The sequence below is a fragment of the Trachypithecus francoisi genome, unplaced genomic scaffold, assembly GCF_009764315.1.
Source record: "Trachypithecus francoisi isolate TF-2019V2 unplaced genomic scaffold, Tfra_2.0 Lachesis_group20, whole genome shotgun sequence".
Classification (NCBI taxonomy): Eukaryota; Metazoa; Chordata; class Mammalia; order Primates; family Cercopithecidae; genus Trachypithecus; species Trachypithecus francoisi.
In genome coordinates this window covers 23,628,090-23,645,551 of record NW_022681466.1, presented here as the reverse complement: position 1 = coordinate 23,645,551, position 17,462 = coordinate 23,628,090, and the positions used below count along the sequence as shown (strand labels likewise).

At 46.9% G+C, this 17,462-nt stretch overlaps 1 protein-coding gene across 4 annotated transcripts in view; it reads right to left on the bottom strand.

Moving 5' to 3' along the window:
- The window catches only part of IGF2BP1 (insulin like growth factor 2 mRNA binding protein 1), a 30,542-nt gene extending 24,067 nt beyond the window's left edge, over positions 1-6,475 (bottom strand). For 2 of the 4 annotated variants that reach the window (XM_033183372.1, XM_033183375.1), the window contains exons 1-3: positions 6,271-6,475; positions 6,089-6,140; positions 456-519 (exon numbers count right to left, since the gene is read on the bottom strand). The gene's annotated coding sequence lies outside the window, so the exon portion shown is untranslated. Of the gene's footprint in view, positions 1-455; positions 520-1,029; positions 1,083-1,343; positions 1,636-6,088; positions 6,141-6,270 lie in introns of those variants that run through there. The other 2 variants (XM_033183373.1, XM_033183374.1) reach the window with 2 other exon arrangements.
- Between the last annotated feature and the right edge of the window lie 10,987 nt (positions 6,476-17,462).

The window sequence follows — 17,462 nt, the reverse complement described above, 5'->3', positions numbered from 1 at the left end:
CACTGCAATAAAATGTCTGTCCCAGCATCCCAAGGTTGAGGAATCTTTTTGGAACCCCGAAGTTCCCCTTCATTATCACTAGATGGCGCCAAGAACATAGCAAAGGACTCTTAAGGTCCCAGACAAACCAGAAACCTATCAGCGGGGAGGGGACATTTTCTCCGCAAGGAATTTCCCACTTCTCTGGGAGGGCTTTGGGTCCCTTCCTTCTATGTATTTTTGCTATTGATCTTGATGTTACTGAGCCTTTGAGATCCCTGAAACAATGGACATGAAGGAGACCCCCTGAAGAAACCTTTCATGCAAGGCTCTCGGTTTGGCTTGGGCTAATAAAAGAACCCTGGATGGGGACCCCAGCCTGCCTAGACCCCCTGAGGAAAAAAGTGGGACCAGGCTCACACCACCCTCCTCAGAGCCCCCCCACCGCCCCCAGCCCCATTTTCCAACCCACTCACTGCCTGGTCTGCTCCCGGTTGGAATAGGTGACATTCACCACTGCCGTCTCACTCTCAGTGTTCACTGCAGAGAAAAGAGAGGACAGCGTCAGAGCAGGGAAATCTGGGAGGCCCAACCAATGAATCTCCAACTCCAGCTTTCCACATTTTGAGATCAAGAAGACATCTGGCAGGCCAGGCACGGTGGTGGATCACGCCTGCAAATCCTAGCACCTTGGGAGGGCGAGGCTGGCGGATCACTTGAGCCCAGGAGATCAGCCTGGCCAACACAGTGAAACTCTGTCTCTACTAAAAAATACAAAAATTAGCTGGGCGTGGTGGCACGCGCCTGTAGTCCCAGCTACTGGGGAGGCTGAGGCAGGAGAACTGCTTGAATCACTTGAACCTGGGAAGCAGAGGTTGAAGTGAGCTGAGATCGTGCCACTGCACTCCAAACCTGGGCAACAGAGGGAGATTCCACCTCAAAAAGAAAAAAAAAAAAAAAGAAGACATCTGGCAGATACTCCAACTTGAATAAAAAGGCAAAAAAAAAAATTTCCCCTTTCAAGGGAGCTACTTGAAAATTCAAATTTACCAGGGAGGGCATGGTAGCTCGTGCCTGTAATCCCAGGACTTTGAGAGGCAGAGGCAGGTGGATCACTTGAGCTTGAGAGACGAGCCCGGTCAACATGGCAAAACCCTATCGCTAACAAAAAACACAAAAATTAACCGGGCATGGTGCTGCACCCTTGTAGTCCCAGCTACTCAGGAGGCTGAGGTGGGAAGATCACTTGAACCCAGGAGACAGAGGTTGCAATGAGCCAAGATTGTGCCACTGCACTCCAGCCTGGGTGACGGAGTAAGACCCAGTCTCAAAAAAACAAAGAAAGAAAGAAAATTCAAATTTACCTTCTTGCTTTTTGTAATTTGCTCAGTCAGTTCCCAAGAGAGTAGATATACAAATGGGTGTAGCCGCCCTATCAGCAGTTGCAAAACAAGGCTATATGGCAAGGCAAACACTACTACCCACCTCCACACACTCTAAAGGGAATAAATTCCCTTTAGAATGTTAAACTAGTTGGCCGGGAGCGGTAGCTCACACCTGTAATCCCCAGCACTTTAGGAGGCCGAGGCAGGTAGATCACCTGAGGTCAGGAGTTTGAGACCAGTCTGATCAATATGGTAAAACCCATTTCTACTAAAATTACAAAAAATTAGCTGGGCGTGGTGGCGTGCGCCTGTAGTCCCAGCTACTTGGGAGGCTGAGGCAGGAGAATCGCTTGAACCCTGGATGTGGAGGTTGCAGTGAGCCAAGATCGTGCCACTGCACTCCAGCCTGGGCAACAGAGCAAGATTCTGTCTCAAAAAAAAAAAAAAAAAAAAAAGTTGAACTAGTTAAAAATCAACACATGTGGCTTGGTGCGGTGGCTCACGCTTGTAATCCCAGCACTTTGGGAGGCCAAGGCGGGCGGATCACGAGGTCAGGAGATCAAGACCATCCTGGCTAACACAGTGAAACCCCGTCTCTACTAAAAATACAAAAAACTAGCCGGGCATGGTGGCGGGCGCCTGTAGTCCCAGCTACTCGGGAGGCTGAGGCAGGAGAATGGCGTGAACCTGGGAGGTGAAGCTTGCAGTAAGCCGAGATGATGCCACTGCACTCCAGCCTGGGCAACAGAGCAACACTTGTCTCAAAAAAAAAAATCAACACATGCTGAATGTGATTAGCAATTTATAGAAGTAAATATCCCAAGAAATGGCCTGCAAAGATATGGCTGACAAAACTTGTAAACACCTAAATCCATTTTAGCGGTCTATGTATTCTCAAGGACACAAGATCAACATGTATTAAAATTCAGCTAAATAGAGGCCGGGCACAGCGGCTCACGCCTGTAATCCCAGCATTTCAGGAGGCCGAGGCAGGTGCATCACTTGAGGTCAGGAGTTCAAGACGAGCCTGGCCAACATGGCAAAACCTAGTCTCCACTGAAAGTACAAAAATTAGCCCAGTGTGGTGGTGCATGCCTGTAATCCCAGCTACTTGGGAGGCTAAGACAGGAGAATTGCTTCAACTCAGGAGGCAGAGGTTGCAGTGAGCAGACATTGTGCCACTGAACTTGACTGGGTGACAAAGCGAGCCTCTATCTCAAAAAAAAAAAAAAAAAAATCTTGCTAAATGGACTGACAGGAATGGCTGTAGAAGTCTAGAAAGAAAAAAAAGAATTTGCATGTTTTCCAAGGGAAAGGATTTCCTGTCTTGGATGTGGCCATTGTAGCCTCAGGATGCTAGCCATTGATCCCATCAAAATTCTTGGCTCTAGGAGAATGGTTTGGCAAGCTGACATTAGAATCCCAAGCAGTCTAGAAACATATTTCTCACTTACAATTATTAAAATTAACCGTCTGAGGTGGGAGAATCACTTCAGAAGGTCGTGCCAAGAATATGAGACCTGCCTGGCAACACAGGGAGACCCCGTCTCTACAAAAAATTAAAAAAAAAAAAAAAAAAAAAATCAGCCGGGTGCAGTAGTAAACACCGACAGTCCCAGCTACTTGGGAGGCTGGGGCAGCAGGAGAATCACTTGATCCCAGAGGTTTGAGGCTGCAGTGAGCTGTGATAACACTGCATTCTAGCCTAGGAGGCAGAACTAGACTCTGTTTCAAATAAATAAATAAATAAATAAAGTTAACCTCCTTTCTCCTATACCAATGTCTTGTGAATTTGGGTCCCCTGGGCTTGCTCAACCATGGGGTGGGGGACCATGGCTTAAATTAAGCCTCTGCCCCCACAACACTAAGGACAGAGAAGGCACTTGGTCACAAACTTCAAAGAATCTGTCATCCAGGCTGGAGTACAGTGGTGTAATCAGAGTTCACAGAAGCCTTTAAACTCCCGTGCTAAAGCTATTCCTCCCATCTCAGCCTCCCAAAGTCCTGGGATTACAGGCATGAGCCACCACACTAGGCCCCAGACCACTCTTAACTGCTCTGGCCTGCATCAGCAGGTCTCTCCCTCCTCAGTGGTAAGGAAGCTTCTGCAAGAACAATCTTCCAGTGAGTGGAAATACAGTAAACCAAAAAAACCTCTGCCTTTGTGGAGTTTATGGAGAGAGAGACAACAATAAGTATAATAAATAAGCAAGTTCTACAGAATATTTGACAGTGATGACTGCTATGGAGAAATATAAATCAGATGAGGCCAGGTGTGGTGGCTCACTCCTGTAATCCCAGCATTTTGGGAAGCTAAGGCGGGCGGATCACAAGCTCAGGAGTTTGAGACCAGCCTGGTCAATATGGCGAAACCCCATCTCTACTAAAGTACAAAAATTAGCTGGGTGTGGTGGTGGGTCCCTGTAATCCCAGCTACTTGGGAGCTGAAGCAGAAGAATCGCTTGAACCCAGGAGGCAGAGGTTGAAGTGAGCCAAGATCACACCACTGCACTCCAGCCTAGGTGACAGAGAGACTGTATCTCAAAAACTAATAATAATAACAAATCACATGAAAGAGGATGAGACAGGTAGAAAGAATGGACCTCACTCACAAAGTGACTTTTGAGCAGACTTAAGGACTTTCTCTATTGTCCAACAAAGTCAAACATTTCCCATACGGTTCTCTCCAGGTAGCAGATACCTTTCCAGATAGAGTGTGTTACAGCTCCCTAGTGAGCCTTGGATAAATTTAGTGTTGACTCCTTATACACCACTCTGTGAAATTCAGCATGCACTTGCTCCCAAGCCACTGCTCAATCTTACTGTTTGTCCAGGAGTAACGTATTCATTAGTCTAAACTGTGAACAGTACTGAGCAGTAGTTATCAGTTAGTCCTGCTGCATCCTGGCATTTAAGATAAAAGGCAAGCTACAAGATTAGAGCAGGTTAAAACGTGTTTGATAGATTCATCAGTTTACTCTTGGGTGGGTGAAGGTTTTCATCATTTATAATCATTTATAGCTTACCCCTTTCCACAAATAATTTGGAGAGGAATATTTAAATCTCAAACCAAGTGATTATCCACTTGCTTCTTTAAGATCTCCAAACCTAACCCAGTATCTTGTCTGCCTAAAGACCACCTTATATCCAACCAAAGTCACTTTCCATTACTAAATGGACAAAACTTGTTTTATTTTGTTTTTGAGACAATACAGAGTCTTGCTGTCAACCAGGCTGGAGTGCAGTGGCACAATCACAGCTTACTGCAGCCTTGGCCTCCTGGGCTCCAGCAATCCTCTTGCCTCAGCCTCCCTAGTGACTGGGACTACAGGTATCCACCACCACTCCCAGCTAATTTCTTGTAGACATGGAGTCTCATTATTCTTTCCCAGGCTGGTCTCAAAATTATTGTGGCTCAAGAGATCCTCCCACCTTGGCCTCACATAGTGCTGGCATTACAGTTGTGAGTCACTGCACCCAGCTGGCAAACTTTTTATGACCTAGAATTATTTTATCATTTTTCCTTCTGTGGGCCTACTCTTCAAACAATTTTGCTTACCTATCGAACTACATTAACTAAGTATTAAATCCTCTGCTTTATATTTTAATTGACCAAAGACATACGTTGCTACCAATCAGAGCTTCTAAAAAGAGACAACTGGTTGATTATTCCAGCCAAAAACAAGAAACATGAAGCTTTTAAAGTAAAATGGCTGCAGGGTAACTCAGGTTGAATGCAAGATTTCTGTTCTTAGACTATTTCTAAAATCCTGGGATAGCCATTTCTACCTTGGTTGATCCCTAAAAACCTGGAGACTCCATGCTGGGAAGGAGTGGCTTTGTTCAAGCCTCCTGCTAAACAGAAGAGAAACCCAGTTCCACAGATAACTAAGACCCGAAGCCGAGGCCAGGAGTCCAGGCCCCCAATCCAATGTACTTCCCTGTGTAACACATTATATCTGCCTTTCTTCTTTTGGTTTTCTTTTTTTTTTTTTTTTGAGACGGAGTCTCGCGCTGTCACCCAGGCTGGAGTGCTGTGGCCGGATCTCAGCTCACTGCAAGCTCCGCCTCCCGGGTTCACGCCATTCTCCTGCCTCAGCCTCCCCAGTAGCTGGGACTACAGGCGCCGCCACCTCGCCCGGCTAGTTTTTTGTAGTTTTTAGTAGAGACGGGGTTTCACCGTGTTAGTCAGGATGGTCTCGATCTCCTGACCTCGTGATCCGCCCATCTCGGCCTCCCAAAGTGCTAGGATTACAGGCTTGAGCCACCGCGCCCGGCCATTCTTTTGGTTTTCAATGTTAATTTGATCATGGAAAGTGAAGCAGAGGCCGGGCGTGGTGGCTCACGACTGTAATCCCAGCACTTTAAGAGGCTGAGGCGGACAGGTCTTAAGATCAGGAGATGAGACCATCCTGGCCAACATGGTAAAACACGTCTCTACTAAAAATACAAAAATCAGCTGGGTATGGTGGCACGTGTCTGTAATTCCAGCTACTCAGGAGGCTGAGGCAGGAGAATTGCTTGAACCCAGGAGGTGGAGGTTGCAGTGAGCCAAGATCATGCCATCTTCACTCCAGCCTGGTGACAGAGCAACACTCCATCTCAAAAAAAAAGAGAAAAGAAAAGAAAAAAGAAAAAGAAAGAAACAAAGTGAAGCAGAGCAAATGCACCAAACTCCTCCAACCCCCACCACAAGCACCACCCCATGCCCAGGCCACTCTTACCTTGCTCACAGTTCTCTACTGTCCCATACTGAGCCAGCAGGCTGTCCAGTACCTAGGAGCATGGAGAAGGGAAGTACACTTAACTCTGAGTCCCAGGACCCTTGCAAAGCTGCCACTGGACACCCTGCATCCTAAAGCAATGGGGCACAGACAAAGTCATAGGAGTGTTTGAGCATTATTACCTGTCCAGTGTGACTTTTCTGGGGTGCTAATGCGGATGGGGTGTCTTTGCAGGACTGTACTTAAGTTCTGCCTTAAGGGCTTTTTGGGAAGCAGACCTGGGCTGCCTGGGTCCCTAAATTATCTTCTGCCACATTACCAAGTTTCGGGCTTAGGAAACATTCATCCACCATCTCCCTAATGCCTCTCACCATAGGCACAACCTAAAAGATGGGGCTGTGGGTTAAGAAAAGATAACGCTGGGCGCAGTGGCTCACTTGAGGTAAGGCATTTGAGACCAGCCTGATCAACACAGTAAAACTCTGTCTCTAATAAAAATACAAAATTAGCCGGGCATGGGGGTACACGCCCTTACTAATCCGAGCTACTTGGGAGGCTGAGGCAGGAGAATCGCTTGAACCTGGAGGAAGAGGTTGCAGTGAGTCAAGACCATGCCACTGCACTCCAGCCTGGGCAGAGAGCAAAACTCCATCTCAAAAAAAAAAAAAAGAAGAGAGAGAGAAAGGACGAGAAGGGACGGATGGGAGGAAGGACGGACGGAAGGACGGATGGATGGACAGACAGGACCCAGGCCTCCCTGGCCTGGCCCCAGACCTCCCCAATCATTTCTGGCAACTCCAGCTGGTCCAGATGTACTTTCCAGGCTCCAGTATCCCACTCCATTTAGAGTTTCCCCCAAACACTTACTTCCCATCGGAGCTGAGGTGGAATATTTCGGATTTGAATTTTCCGGCTCCTGAAAGTAAAGAGGGAGCAGAATTAAAGAAAGCTCTGAATACATGAGGGGTCTGTAAACTCGCAGTTTCTAATCCTTGCCCCAGTTTCTATTTCCCTACCTTCAGTTCACCAACCCCATAGTCTTAAAATCTAAGAATAAACTTTTAGGAATGGAAACTTGCAGTAGGGATACCTCGCTTTAGAGACCAAAATTATCATGAACGCTACCACACCTAGGAATGCAGAATCAGGTGTTCTAAGCACTCAGTTAACATTTCAAACAAAACACACACACACACATAACTGTTTTGTTTGTCCCACTACTTTCTCACTCATTCCTTTATTCAGTAAGCAGGTTACCATAACTATGTTCCAGGCACTAGGAATACAAAGCTAAATAAGACATTATTTTTTATTTTTTATTTGTTTTTGAGACAGAGTCTCGCTCTGCCACCCAGGCTGGAGTGCAATGGCACGATCTCAGCTCACTACAACCTCTGCCCCCTGGGTTCAAGAGATTCTCCTGCCTCAGCCTCCCTAGTAGCTGGGATTACAGGTGTGTGCCACCACATCGGGCTAATTTCTGTATTTGTAGTAGAGACGGGGTTTCACTATATTGGCCAGGCTGGTCTTGAACTGCAGACCTCAGGTGATCCGCCCATCTCGGCCTCCCAAAATGCTGAGGTTACAGGCTTAAGCCACAACACCTGGCCCAAGGCATTATTATTAATTAATCTAACAACCATTTAATTAATACCTACTTCACACACTACTTTGTTCCAGATGCTGGAAACACAGAAATAAACAAAAGAGACAAAATGCCTGGTTGAAGGTGTTCACAATTTATTAGGTGAGATAATATACGCAAACAAATCACAGCAGGATATAGTGCAGTGGTTAAGTCCTTGGCACAGATACGGATTTAAACCTATGCTCCACTTACTAGTACTGACCTTTACAAGATTGTTTAACCTCTTCCAGGCCATTTCTTTCACAGGGTGGTAGGTGATGCTAGAAAATGTAAGTACTTAAAGTGTAACAATAGATGTATCTGTGAATACTAAGGTGGGAGTGATTAACACAGGTACAAGTCAGCATAATGCCACTACTTTCCTCTCTCCCAGTAACTATACAGTACTTTTTTCTTCCCAGTTTTATTATGATTATTATTTACTAACAATCTTGTAAAGTGTTCTGTCACCCAAACTGGAGTGCAGTGGCGTAAACACAGTTCACTGCAGCCTAGACCTCCTGAGATCAAGCGATCCTCCCAACCTCCCACCCTCCTGTATAGCTGGGACCACATGTGCATGCCACTATGCCCAGGTAATTTCTTCTTCCCATCTTTAAAATGTAATTTTTAGGCAGGCGTGATGGCTCATGCCTGTAATCCCAACGCTTTGGGAGGCCGAGGCAGGCCAATCACTTGAGGTCAGGAGTTGGAGACCAGCCTGGCCAACATGGTGAAATTCCCTCTCTACCAAAAAAAAATTAGCAGGGTATGGTGGCACGTGCCTGTAATTCCAGCTACTCAGGAGGCTGAGGCAGGAGGATCGCTTGAACCAGGGAAGCAGAGGTCGCAGTGAGCCGAGATCAAACCAGTGCACTGCAGCCTGGGCAACAGAGTAAGATTCGTTTAAAAAAAAAAAAAAAAAAAAGGTAATTTTCCCTAAGGAAGGCTTTCAAGTTCAGGGCTGACTCCCAGATCACTTGCTCACCACTCAAATCAATGCGCTAATCCCTGGTTAAGACTTTTAAATTGACTTAATGCGTTGGTCAATTGCATTTGTATCTTTGTTTATCCTTGATCATAAACTCTTAGTCCAAGGACAATATCCAAAAAAACTCCAGTGGCTTGAAGGATAACTGAACTAGAAAGTAAGAAAGTCTAGTTCTAGCCCTTAACCTGCCCCTGACTGGCTGTTCCTCTAATTAAGCCTCTCTTAAGCTTCGGGCCTCAGTATTCCTATCTGACATGCCAGCCGTTGCCAAGCCTGGGGGAAAGGGTGCTGAAAACATAAGGGACCACCAGGGAAAAGGGATGCTAAGCTCTAGCTGTAAAAGCATTGACCTTGGCTATCCTGAGCCAGTTCACTCACTTCACCCATGTGACCTCAATATCTCCAGCTTTACAGTGGGTACAAGCAAGGTCTTTATGATATTTTCTAGCCTGCAATTCTAAATATGTTAAGGAAAACTCTCCAAGGGATGAAATAATGGGGAAAGAAGGAAATAAGTATTGAAGAGAATCTCTGCGGCTTTCTTCTTTGATTTGTTCATGAACTTGACCTAAGTAGGTCAGATTATAGCAGGACAAAATAATAAGATACAAATGCAGTTCCAGGTCCCCAAATGCCATCAGACTACCTTTTTGTGATTCAATTCATTGGCCAAGAGGGAACCCCTGCCTCTACTCTTGTGAGGAATTTCCCACAACTCATCTGATGACCAACTAGACAGACTGAAAATGTAGAAGCCCTCACAATGCAAGCAAAGCTGCTGGAAAAAATGAGGAAAAGAAATGGCCACGCCATTGGAAGATTGAGAACACAGACCTAGTTTAACACCTATAACAGGTATTGCCCAGGCCCAGGCCCAGGACCTCCCTCAAGAGAACACTTCTGGATGAAGGGCAGAGAGGTTGGGGGGGCTTACCTGGGAGTTCAAACCAGTAAGGGCCTAAGGGAACCCCAGTTTGGGAGCCCAGTTTGAAGTGTGCTCTTTCAAGATGGTCCCTTGGTACAATCTAAGGTCAAAGGTCAAAATTCCCTCACACTTCAAACTCCCAGTTTTAGAGGCTTTCTTTCGTGGAGGGGATGGGGGGAGGAGAAGGGTGGCAGTGGTGAAATCAAATCTCTGCTGGGATGTTAATCCATATCCTGAAAGCAATGGCAGGCAGATCGTCTGGAATGTCTGGAATGTTCCAGGAGAGGGAGGGGGAGGAGGGCAGGGCCACCCAACCAATGAAAGAAAAGACATCCTGGCAGCCCTCCCCCGCCCCCAACCAGCAGAGACTCACCCAGCCCTCCAGGCACAAAACCCACCCTGGGAACCCACTCCAGGCCCCTCCAGGCCTCCTTTCTGCAAAGCCCCCAGCCCTGATTAAAACACAAAGAGGGGGCAGGGAGGCACAGAGGCCATGAAGAACCTTTGTCTTTTAAGCCCTTGGCCCAGTTTCTATTAAGTAAGGTGCTACCTAATTTCTTTCAGGCCCAAAGCACATGGGGTATTGCTGAGAACTGTAACCTGTATTTTCCTTCCCTTGGTCCCAGTCTCATTCATTCCACAAACACTTAGAGAAGGCCTGGTGTGGGCTGAACTCCGGCAGTGTATTGTGAACTTGGGGGATCCAGATGGAAGCTAAGAGCACCCTAACTGGTTACTTCTTCACTCTGAACCTTAGTTACCTCCTATGAAACTTGAATAAGGCTTTTACGAAGACTTCAAAGAGAAGTTGTATAAAACAAGCTGCTCGCCATATAGTAAGCACTGAGTCCATGTCCAAGTCCCCAGTCCCAGGGAACTGGAGTATCCAGACTAGCATGGAAAGAGGCAGGCGGGTAGGGTTGACGACAGTAACAGTTATTAAGATTTTACTTATGCACTGGTGGGGAAAATAGTGAAAAATACCACTGCCTAGAGCCCCACCCCACTCCCCCATCTCCCCAGTTAAAGGGTCCAGGGACCAGGGACCAGGGACCCACTCCAGTACTTCAGTAGACCAGCTTCTACCAGAGCTGCGAAGTGCCTTGCCCTGTGGGCAGTATCTCCTGGGCACCTTCTATATGCCTGGATTGCCGAAACCAATGAACATCCATTGTTTAGAAAAGGAAGGTGAACTCTGAGTTCATTAATTCCCCCCACCCTCTTCCACCCTCCTATAGCTGATAAACCTGTGGATTCAAAGAATGAAGCAACCAGTCCCTGGCAATAAAGGCAACAGTTGCACCAGCCTATTTTCCTGGGTGCCAACATGCTGTGGCTTCTGGTGCCCTCTGCCTGCCTTGATCTACAGAGCAGTTACCAGGTCCTGGGCCAGGGGTGGGGCATGTGGGGGCAGGGGCAGCAGCTTGCCAGATACATAGTAGCTATTGAGGACTCACCTCTCAAAGGCTGCTGGGCCAAGGAGGGGGCATAAGAGCGACAAAGACGGAGTGACCATTCTCCAGAAGCCCAGGGGAGATTCAGGAGAAAACAGAGGGAAAGAGCATCCTTGCAACAGCTTAAGAAGCTATGCCGGGCGCGGTGGCTCAAGCCTGTAATCCCAGCACTTTGGGAGGCCGAGACGGGCGGATCACGAGGTCAGGAGATCGTAGAACATCCTGGCTAACATGGTGAAACCCCGTCTCTACTAAAAAATACAAAAAACTAGCCGGGCGAGGTGGCGGGCGCCTGTAGTCCCAGCTACCTGGAAGGCTGAGGCAGGAGAATGGCGTAAAACCGGGAGGTGGAGCTTGCAGTGAGCTGAGATCCGGCCACTGCACTCCAGCCTGGGCGACAGAGACAGACTCCGTCTCAAAAAAAAAAAAAAAAAAAAAAAGCAGCTATGTAGGAAGTAAAGGATTCAGGGAGCACAAGGAGCACAAGGAGAGGGCCCCTGGGAGGGAGATGAGATTGGGAACTCTCCCTGGGCTGAGAGTTCTCATCCTTTCATACCTCAAGAGTTCAGAGAAGTGTCACTGACTTACACCAAAGAGAAAAGAAAACAGTTCTCAATTAGGGAAGAGCCTACTTTTTTTTTTTTCTTTGAGACAGAGTATTGCTCTGTCATCCAGGCTGGAGTGCAGTAGTGGAATCTTGGCTCACTGCAGCCTTGACTTCCGAGGCTCAAGCAATCCTCCCACCTCAGCCTCCTGAGCAGCTGGGACCACCGGCACATGCACCATCACGCCTGGCTCCAATTTTTTTTTTTTTTTTAATTTGTAGAGATGGGGCCTCTGGCCTCACTACGTTTTCCAGGCTGGTCTTACACTCCTGTCTGCCCTCAAGCGATCCTCCCACCTCAGCTCCCAAAGTGCTGAAATTAAAGATGTGAGCCACCACACCAGGATGACAATAATTTGATGTCATCAAATACCTAGTCAATGTTCAATATGCCAAATAATCACTTTTCAACTAACTATGGAAATAGGAACCTGGAAAAAGAAGTTAATAGTTTAAAGAATTATAGGTGGGATGTTTTGATTTATCGGAGTGCAATTCCATGGCACAGACCCACTGTACACTGGGTCGTGTAAACTCTTAAGTGTTTTTTATTTTGTCCTCCAGCCTAAAGTGAGTTTACTTTGGCAAAGGCTTTCTGTCCCCTTTATGTCTTCAAAAAGGCAGCACAGGGACAGTGCAAAGAGTCTGGATTCAAACAGGCTTTGGGTTCCAATTCTGGCTGTGGTTCTGTGTGGCTGTGTGACTCAGACAAGATACTCAACCTCCCCATCTCAGTATCCTGGTCTGTAAAACATCCATTGATACCACCTTAGCGGATACAGAGGATTATATGAGATAATGAATCTCAGAGCCTGGCATGTTAATTCCCTTCGGTTAAAGTAGAAGTTAGGGCCGGGTACCGTAGCTCACGCCTGTAATCCCAGCACCCTGGGAGACCGAGGTGGGTGAGTCATGGGGTCAGGAATTCGAGACCAGCCTGGCCAACATGGTGAAACCTAGTCTCTACTAAAAATATATAAATTAACTGGGCATAGTGGCGCATGCCTGTAATCCCAGCTACTTTGAAGCGGAAGAATCGCTTGAACCGGAGAGGCGGGGAGGTTGCAGTGAGATCACACCATTGTACTCCAGCCTAGGTGACATAGCATGACTCTGTCCCCCATCCCACCCTACCCCCCCAAACATATATACACACACACACACACACACACACACACATACACACACACACACACACACAAATTTGCCAGGCATGCACCTGTGGTCCCAGCTACTCAGGAGGCTGAGATGGGAGGATCACCTGGGCCCGGGAGGCAGAGGTTGCAGTTAGCCAAGATGGCACCATTGCACTCCAGCCTGGGTGACAGAGTGAGATCCTGTCTCAAACTAAATAAATAAAGTGTAAGTTAGGAGCCAGGCACGATGGCTCACTCCTGTTGTCAATCTTTTAAAGTCATATTGTAATTCTTACATTTTAGAAATACATACTGAAAGTTACAAATAAAATAACATGCCTAAGATTAGCTTCAAAATAATCAGAGCACAGGGGAAAATGAAAACAGACTGCATATGCATGGTAATTGTTAAAGTTAAGTGATGGGTACATGGAGGGGTTATTACGTTATCCTTTCTACTTTTATGTTTGTATTTCTTTCCATAATAAAAAGGTAAAAACAAAAAAGACTGGTAATTCCAGCTCACCCAGTTCTGAAGTCATAAGCAGTTCAAAATTAATAGAAACTAGTATGAAGTAATGAAATTTTCCTTTTGGTGTTCTATTCGAAAGAATACAGAACCTTGAGGAGCTTACAGAGGCTGGAAGGAGACTAGGGCTTGGGGTCCAAGGGAGGAAGGAGCAAATGCACCAGATGAGACGGTCTCAGAAACAGGCCTCCCAGGAAAGCAGTGTGCACAGTGTGAATGGGAATCCTAGGTCTCAGAGAGGGAGGCTGAAAACTGCCCCTGGGACTGGGATTTCTCTAATCCTCTGCAAACCTGCTCGTCTTTCAGCCTCCATACCCAGAAGTGAGGATGCCATTTTCAATCATGTTTATGGCCTCCCTAGAGGGAGAAGTGCCTTTAAACTGGGGTGGGGCAAGCCAGTTGAAGGAAGGGAGGAGGGCAAGGTGGGAGCAGGTTTTGGAATCTTGTCAAGTTTGAGGCCCCAATTCCCCTAGGGCCCCTGTCATGAGTCAAGCCTGGACTTTCATCTCCAGCAAAGAAGTAGGATTAAACCAGGATCTTCAGATTAGAACCTTCACCTCCACCCCTCCCCCAGGCCAAGCTTCCGGCTCCATGTGTGGTCTTGGACAAGTCAAGCCTTCAACTCTGGACCTCAGTTTCTCACATCTGGGAAACTAGGAGTAGGATTAATCCATCTCAGAGAATCCTGTGTCCCCAGACAGGGATCAACCCTGTCTACCTATAAGGAAACACCTTCTTAATTAGATGGATTTTCTGTGCCCTAATAGTCTGAATAACTGGTTCTTAACTTTTTTTTTTTTTTTTTTGAGACAGTTCTTATTAGGATAAAAGGCAAGAACACTCCACCAGAAAAATGTACTTTGCACATCATTTCAAGATTTCAGGGGTTAATGAAGACTTTCGAATCCATCCATAATCCCAAAGTAAAGACACACTGCCTAACCCCATCCCCACCTAACACTTTTAACTTCATCCCAATGATATCTAAGTCTTCAGTCAACGCTGCAGGCATCTCAACAAGTAGAGAAGGCATCAGCCTGAGGCAATTAGAAAACAAGGCTAGACTGGGAGCCAGTTTGGGGTTCCCCGATGCTGGAAAATAAGCAACAAACATGTTTCAAACCTGCAAAAACACACACACCATGCTCACATCATCTAACAGGTACCAGATTTCTAATCAGAAGTCAAGAAGCTGGTGGTTTCTGGTAAGAGTCCAGCTGCTTGGAGCCATTTCTTCGTTGTTGTTGTTGTTATCTTGACAGCCACTACACACTGGGCCTTCTCTGTCCACTACAAGAACCACTAATTACATTTGGCTGCTCTGCTGAGGCTCTTGCAGTGTGGCCAGTCCAACTGAGCAACTAAATTTTTCATTCTGTAACTTCAAGTGTTAGGCCGAGCGTGGTGGCTCACACCTGTTATCCCAGCACTTTGGGAGGCCGAGGCAGGTGGATCACCTGAGGTCAGGAATTTGAGACTAACTTGGCCAACATGGCAAAACCCTGTCTCTACTAAAAATACAAAAATTAGCTGGGCATGGTGGGCATGCCTGTAAATCCCAGCTACTGGGAAGGTTGAGGCACAAGAATCGCTTGAACTTGGGAGGCAGAGGTTGCAATGAGCAGAGATCATGCCACTGCACTGCAGCCTGGGCAACAGAGCAGAACTCCGTCTCAAAAAAAAACAAAAACATTAACTATTTAACTTTTTCAACTGTAAACTTTATGAAATCTAAAAACAGAGCAAGTGTTTCCAGTCAAAATGTAGCATCTGAATTTGCAATGTGCTGTTAAGTATAAAATAAAATATGGCCGGGTGCAGTGACTCACCCCTGTATAACTGCAACACTTTGGGAGGCCGAGGTGGGTGGATCACCCGAGGTCAGGAGCTCAAGACCAGCCTGATCAACATGGCGAAACCCCGTCTCTACTAAAAATATAAAACATTAGCCGGGTGTGGTGGCAGGTGCCTATAATCCCAGCTGCTTGGGAGGCTGAGGCTCAAGATCCACTTGAACCCAGGAGGTTGAGGTTGCAGTGAGTTGATTTCATGCCACTGCACTCCAGCCTCAGCAACAGAGTGAGACTCTGACTCAAAAAATAATAAATAAATAAATAAATAAATAAATAATTTTAATCATTTAGAATACTAGATTTCTAAAACTTGAGTACCCTCCAAAAAAAGATTAAATATCTCTTTAATAATTACTTATACTGATTGCATATTGAAATCATTTTTTATATATTGAGTTAACTCTCTTTAAAATTAATTTCACCTGTTTCTTTAATATGGCTCGTAGAAAATAAAAACTTACATGTATGGCTCACATTGCATTTCTGTTGGACAGTGCTGGGCACTGTGCTACAGTACCCAGTACACAGTGATTGGCATGGTCCCTGCTTTCACCGGGTTTATAGTCAAGTAGGGGACTTGGTTTGATTTGGTTTGGTCTGGGATAAGAGAACAGACAAAGCTAACTGGGGAGTGAGGGAGGGATGCTCACTGGACCCCTTCAGAAGTAGATGATTCTGCTAACTCTTCAACAAGACGGTTCCATGTGGCTGACACCAGAGTAGAAGCCCCCTCCCAAAGCTGGCCCCTCTCCCAGTTGTCCCTCCCATCTGGAAGTTGCCCTAAGGTGCCAACCTCTGCCTTTTCCAGAAAATCACCACTGACTCAGTCCTTCCTCCCCACCCCACCTCCTTATCCCTACAGGGTAGAGAGGCGGTGAAAAAAAAAATTGTCCAAGAAAACTTCTGAAGGGGGTGGACCTGGCACGCTTCAGGCATGGCAGTAGCTGAGAAAAGGGGCGGGGGCGGGGAGGGGAGGAGGACCTGGCCAAAAGCCCAGGGCTCTGTGCCAGGCTGATCCAGAGGCAGGGCAGCCAGACAGGCAGGAGGACAGGCGGGCAGGCGGGCGAGCTGTCGGGTGGCAGGCTGGCAGGGGTAGAGGCCAGAAAACATTGACCTACTGGGAGATGTGGGACTGAGCAGAGCAGATGCCACCACCACAAAGAAAGCCAGAGTGTGAGGGGACTGGAAAGCAAGGACACCACTGGAATGCAACTATCACCCTGTGAACAAGGTCTTTTAATGTATGTGGCATACACACACTGCCTCCTTCCTATACTACTTGTTGGGGAAAAGTAGGAAAGAAAAGCAGGTCACCAAGAGCTACTCTGGGCTGAACCCTTCCTCCCACTCCTCTAGAAGGCTCTTCTACCCATATTTAGGGGAGAGAAGGGAATCACTTAGCTTATATGACCAGACATACACACACACACACCCCTTAATCTGTCACCAGTCAGCTCCAGTTGAAAAACATCAGATTGATACACTGAGGTAGAAATGAAAGGGGGTAAGCCTCTGAAGCCTGAGAGGATACTAAACAGTCACCCTCATTTCACAGATGGAGAAACTGAGGCTCAGAGAAGGAAACAGACTTGCCAACTTGGAGGCAGGACTAGTAGGCTGCTTGTGCTCACTGCATCAAACTCCTCTGCTTTCTCTCTGAAGACAAGTGTTAATACAGCAGAAGCCTGAACAGCCCCAACGTCAGGAGCAGGAAAAGTGCCCATATTCTGTATGGTTAACCGCGTGCCAACTGGCTTTTACTGCATGCGGCTCTAATTTGGGCACGGGATTTCACTTGCAGAAGACCTAAGTGCCCTATGATACGGCTGGATGGCTGTCAGGGAGATTTGTTAGCGGGGTGAAAGGGTACTCACCAAAAATTCCTACCATGCGAAATGTCATCTTGCTCTGGGGGAGGAAGAAAGCAACTTGTGGAAGGTACTAAGTGGCGGTGGGGTCAAGCCAACCTCAGCAATAACACTTTGTTCAATTTGCCTATCTGGGAAATAGTTTGACAAGAAAGCCCATCTGAGCAGCCCCCAAGGAGGCCAAAATGAAGCTCTGGGACAGCCCAGCTCTTTCCAGACAAATTCCACATCAGCCTGGGCTAACTGCCACCCTCTCCTCCACCTTAAGTGGCTCCCAAAGGGGAGAGGTGGTCATGTTGAAGCACAGAGAATACAGGGGGTCCCTGGAGTGGAGTGAGGGATGTGGAGAAGAAACCATCAGGACAAACCTAAAGTATGAGGACAAAT